Here is a 6750-nt window from a genome sequence, read left to right on the forward strand (position 1 = left end):
TGACATGCTATACTATGACTTTTTTCGACATACTATACTATGACTTTTTTAATCAATTTTTTTGACATGCTATACTATGACTTTTTTCGACATGCTATACTATGACTTTTTTATCAATTTTTTTGACATGCTATACTATGACTTTTTTAATCAATTTTTTTGACATGCTATACTATGACTTTTTTATAAATTTTTTTGACATGCTATACTATGACTTTTTTTAACAATTTTTTCGAAATGCTATACTATGACTTTTTTTTTATTAATTTTTTTCAACATACTACACTATGACTTTTTTTAATCAATTTTTTTCAACGTTCTATACTATGACTTTTTTCGACATGCTATACTGTGACTTTTTTATCAGTTTTTTCGACATGCTATTCTATGACTTTTTCGACATGCTATACTATGACTTTTTTCGACATGCTATACTATAACTTTTTTTTTATCAGTTTTTTTCGACATACTATACTGTGACTATTTTATCGGTTTTTTCGACATGCTATACTATGACTTTTTTCGACATATTATATACTATGACCTTTTTCGACATACTATACTATGACTTTCTTTTTTTCTGACATACTATACTATGACCTTTTTTTGACATGCTATACTATGACTTTTTCCGACAGGTGACACTGACTTTTTTAGCAGTTTTTTTGGACATATGATACTATGACTTTTTTCGACATACTCTACTATGACTTTTTTTTTAGCAGTTTTTTCGACATACCATACAATCACTTTATGTAATGACAAACTATACTATGAACATAAGAGGGCGCAGGACTCAACACTGGAACCCCTCAGGGGTGTGATGGATCCTCTTTTTTTCCCCCCTTAACACATATGACTGCACACGGACCCACAGCACAAACACTATCATAAAGTTTGCAGACAACACCACCTGGGTTGGACTGATATACAATGGTGATGTGTCTGCCTACAGGGATGAGGACTGCAGACTGACAGAATGCTGCTCAGCTAACAACCTAGCACTGAACATCTCCAAAACAAAGGAAATAATAATTAGCTTCAGAAAACAGAACGAAGAACCTACTCCCTTACACATCAGAGAAGGCATCGTGGAGAGAGTCTTCCTTTAAATTCCTTGGCACAAACATCTCCCAGGACCTCACATAGACTCTAGACACCACTGCACAGAGGCAGCTTTGACATGCTCCTGACCAGAATGTTTTTTTACCCACCTTTTACCCAAGTGCAATTAAACGACACTGTAAGATATGTGCCGTAACATCTGAGGATAGGATCCTGTATATGTGCTACATACCCTGATATGTGCAATATTGCATGACTATTTGCAAATGTTTATCTTACTCTGATTTAATACCCTGTTTTTATAATTACTTGTTTTTCCAGCCACTATTATGTATATAGTTTTCAATGTGTCTGCTTGTCTGTGAATTTCTGAATGTATACACTGGAGACACCTGATTACACTGTACAGCTGTGAAATGACAATAAAGGCATCAATTGATTGTCTTATCACCTGTAGCCATTTTTTGGACACACAACACTATGACCTTTTTAGCTCGTTTCGACATACTATACTGTGACTTTTTTCGACATACTATACTATGGCTTTTTATCAGTTTTTCGACATGCTATACTATGACTTTTTTTTTGAAATGCCATACTATGACTTTTTTTTTTAGCAGTTTCTGACATGATACTATGATTTTTTGACATACAATACTATGATTTTTTTCGTCATAATATACTATGACTTTTTTTGAAATGCTATATAGACTTTTTTTGAAATGCTATACTATGACTTTTTTCGACATACGATACTATGATTTTTTTCTACATAATATAGTATGACTTATTTCGACATACTATACTATGACTTTTTGAAATGCTATACTATGACTTTTTTCGACATATTATACTATGACTTTTTTTGAAATGCTATACTTTGACTTTTTTTCCCGACATACTATACTATGACTTTTTTCGACATGCTATACTAGGACTTTTTTCGACATACTATACTATGGCTTCTTTAGCAGTTTTTCGACATGCTATACTAGGGCTTTTTTCGACATACTATACTATGACTTTTTTCAACATGCTATACTATGGCTTCTTTAGCAATTTTTTGACGTACTATANACTTTTTTCGACATGCTATACTAGGGCTTTTTTCGACATACTATACTATGACTTTTTTCGACATACTATACTATGGCTTCTTTAGCAGTTTTTCGACGTACTATACTATGACTTTTTTCGACATTCTATACTAGGGCTTTTTTCGACATACTATACTATGACTTTTTTCAACATGCTATACTATGACTTTTTTATCAATTTTTTTTGACATGCTATAATATGACTTTTTTCGACGTACTATACTATGGGTTTTTTTGACATACTATACTATGACTTTTTTCGATATGCTATACTATGACTCTTTTCGACATGCTATACTAGGGCTTTTTTCGACATACTATACTAGGACTTTTTTCGACATACTATACTATGACTCTTTTCGACATGCTATACTAGGGCTTTTTTCGACATAGTATACTATGACTTTTTTAGCAGTTTTTTCGACATGCTATACTATGACTTTTTTATCAATTTTTTTCGACATGCTATAATATGACTTTTTTCGACGTACTATACTATGGGTTTTTTTGACATACTATACTATGACTTTTTTCGACATGCTATACTATGACTTTTTTATCAATTTTTTTCGACATGCTATAATATGACTTTTTTCGACGTACTATACTATGGGTTTTTTCGACATACTATACTATGATTTTTTTCGACATGCTATACTAGGGCTTTTTTCGACATACTATACTAGGGCTTTTTTCGACATACTATACTAGGACTTTTTTCGACATACTATACTATGACTCTTTTCGACATGCTATACTAGGGCTTTTTTCGACATAGTATACTATGACTTTTTTAGCAGTTTTTTCGACATACAATACTATGATTTTTTTCGACATAATATAGTATGACTTTTTTCAACATAGTATACTATGACCTTCTTTGACATGCCATACTATGACTTTTTTCGACATACTATACTATGGCTGCTTTAGCAGATTTTTCGACATACTATACTATGATTTTTTCCGACATACGATACTATGACTTTTTTAGCATTTTTTTTCGACATGCAATACTATGATCTTTTTCGACATAATATAGTATGACTTTTTTCAACATAGTATACTATGACCTTCTTTGACATGCTATACTATGACTTTTTCGACATACTATACTATAACTTTTTCGACATATGATACTATGACTTTTTTCGACATACTATACTATGGCTGCTTTAGCAGATTTTTCGACATACTATACTATGATTTTTTCCGACATACGATACTATGACTTTTTTAGCATTTTTTTTCGACATGCAATACTATGATTTTTTTCGACATAATATAGTATGACTTTTTTCAACATAGTATACTATGACCTTCTTTGACATGCTATACTATGACTTTTTCGACATACTATACTATAACTTTTCGACATATGATACCATGACTTTTTTCGACATACTATGCTATGACTTTTTTAGACATACTATGCTATGACTTTTTTAGACATACTCTACTATGACTTTTTTTGGGCATTTTTTGACATACTATACTGACTTCTTTAGCTTTTTTTTTTTCTCGACATGCTATACTATGCTTTTTTCGACATACTATACTATGGCTTTTTTAGCAGTTTTTTCGACATGCTATACTATGGCTTTTTTCGACATACTATACTATGGCTTTTTTTGAAATGCTATACCATGACTTTTTTTGAAATGCTATACTACGACTTTTTTCGACATATGATACTATGATTTTTTTTCTACATAATATAGTATGACTTATTTCGACATATTATACTATGACTTTTTTTGAAATGCTATACTTTGACTTTTTTTTTCTCGACATGCTATACTAGGGCTTTTTTCGACATGCTATACTATGACTTTTTTCGACATACTATACTATGGCTTCTTTAGCAGTTTTTCGACATGCTATACACTATGGCTTCTTTAGCAGTTTTTCGACATGCTATACTATGGGTTTTTTCGACATGCTATACTAGGGCTTTTTTCGACATACTATACTATGGCTTCTTTAGCAGTTTTTCGACATGCTATACTATGACTTTTTTCGACATACAATACTATGACTTTTTTCGATATACTATACTATGGCTTCTTTAGCAGTTTTTCGACATACTATACTATGGATTTTTTTGACATACTATATACTATGACTTTTTTCGACATGCTATACTAGGGCTTTTTTCGACATACTATACTATGACTTTTTTCGACATACTATACTATGGCTTCTTTAGCAGTTTTTCGACGTACTATACTATGACTTTTTTCGACATTCTATACTAGGGCTTTTTTCGACATACTATACTATGACTTTTTTCAACATACTATACTATGGCTTCTTTAGCAGTTTTTCGACATGCTATACTAGGGCTTTTTTCGACATAGTATACTATGACTTTTTTAGCAGTTTTTTCGACATACAATACTATGATTTTTTTCGACATAATATAGTATGACTTTTTTCAACATAGTATACTATGACCTTCTTTGACATACTATACTATGACTTTTTTGACATGTGATACTATGACTTTTTTGACATGTGATACTATGATTTTTTTTGACATACTATGACTTTTTTCGACATACTATACTATGGCTGCTTTAGCAGATTTTTCGACATACTATACTATGACTTTTTTCGACATATGATACTATGACTTTTTTAGCAGTTTTTTTGACATATGACACTATGACTTTTTCCGACATATGATACTATGATTTTTTCCGACATACGATACTATGACTTTTTTAGACATACTATGCTATGACTTTCTTGGGCATTTTTTTGACATACTATACTGACTTTTTTAGCATTTTTTTTTTCTCGACATGCTATACTATGCTTTTTTCGACATACTATACTATGGCTTTTTTTAGCAGTTTTTTCGACATGCTATACTATGGCTTTTTTCAACATACTATACTATGACCTTTTTAGCAGTTTTTTCGACATGCTATACTATGGATTTTTACGACATACTATACTATGGCTTTTTTAGCAGTTTTTTCGACATGCTATACTATGCATTTTTTTGACATACTATGCTATGACTTTTTTTTAACAATTTTGGACGACATGCTATACTATGACTTGTTTTCATGGTTTTTAACGACATGCTATACCATGGCTTTTTTAGCAGTTTTTTCAGCATACTATACTATGGCTTTTTTTTTAGCAGTTTTTTTGACATGCTATACTATGGCTTTTTTTGACATACTAAACTGACTTTTTTTTTTTGACATACTATAGTATGACTTTTTTGGCCTTTTTTACCCGACATAATATACTATGACTTTTGTCTACATGCTATAGTGTGACTTTTCAAGATACTATACTGACTTTTTTAGACGTTTTTTCGACATGCTATACTATGACTTTATTCGATATACTATACTATGACCGTTTTAGACATTTTTTGTCATGCTATAATATGACTTTATTAGCTGGTTTTTAGACATACTATACAATGACTTTTTTTTAACATACTTTACTGACTTTTTCGACATACTATACTATGACTTTTTTCTACATACTATCCTATGACTTTTTTGGCTTTTTTCCCCGACATACTATACTATGACTTTTTTTTTATTAGTTTTTTTCGACATACTATACTATGGCTTTTTCAACATACTATGACATTTTTATTTGTTTTTTCAACATAGTATACTATGACTTCTTTAATTTGTTTTTTCAACATGCTATACTATGACTTTTTTATTAGTTTTTCTGACATACTACACTATGACTTTTTCATTAGTTTTTTTGACATACTTTACTATGACTTTTTTAGACATACTATAGTATGACATACTATTTTGGCCCCCCTTTTTTTAGCCGTTTTTTAACACACTACACCATGACTTTTTTCGACATTTTTTCGACATGCTATAATATGACTTTATCAGCCGGGTTTTTTTTTTTTTAACATGCTTTAGTGTGACGTTTTCCGACATACTATACAATGACTTTTTTCTACATACTATACTATGACTTTTTTCTACATACTATACCATGACTTTTTCCGACATGCTGCTCTAAGACTATTTTAGCTGTTTTTCCAACATACTATAATACAACTTTATCAGTTTTTTCATTATACTATACTTTGACTTCTTGACATGGTAGTTCATGACTTTTTATCACTTTTTTTAGACAGACTATACTATGACTTTTTAAACACGGTTTAGGACATACTATTGCATGACTTTAATGACATACTTTTTTGTGACTTTTTATGTAATACTGTGTTGTTACTTTTTTAAGACATACTATATATTGACTTTTTCATACAAAGGTGTTTATGATTTTTTTTGGTCATAGTATGATTTTTTTTAAATACTTTTTTGACGCCAAACAACACTATGACTTTTAGTCACGTTTTCATGACATACTATTCTATGATCTTTTTTAATCAATTCTTCATGACATATTACACTATGACTTTTATTACTTTATTTATTTTATGTCACTAACTCGGCTTCTTCTCCGGAGCCTTTGTGCTCCACTGTCTCTCAGGTTAACTTATATTGCAGCGGTGCCTGCATAGTGTGACGTGTGTGGTTGTGCTGCTGCCGTGGTCCTGCCAGATGCCTCCTGCTGCTGCTGT

At 31.0% G+C, this 6750-nt stretch overlaps 1 protein-coding gene and 1 long non-coding RNA gene across 3 annotated transcripts in view; one reads left to right on the forward strand and one right to left on the reverse strand.

The window, feature by feature from the left end:
- The window catches only part of LOC126402494 (uncharacterized), a 4159-nt gene extending 2804 nt beyond the window's left edge, over positions 1 to 1355 (forward strand). Inside the window, exon 2 of the long non-coding RNA XR_007571229.1 lies at positions 956 to 1355. This is a non-coding gene — a long non-coding RNA (uncharacterized LOC126402494). The remainder of the gene's footprint in view (positions 1 to 955) is intronic.
- Positions 1 to 6750, reverse strand: part of usp11 (ubiquitin specific peptidase 11) — a 33373-nt gene that overhangs the window by 6301 nt on the left and 20322 nt on the right. The gene's annotated exons all lie outside the window — the stretch shown is intronic.

Source organism: Epinephelus moara, chromosome 16 (assembly GCF_006386435.1).
Source record: "Epinephelus moara isolate mb chromosome 16, YSFRI_EMoa_1.0, whole genome shotgun sequence".
Taxonomy (NCBI): Eukaryota; Metazoa; Chordata; class Actinopteri; order Perciformes; family Serranidae; genus Epinephelus; species Epinephelus moara.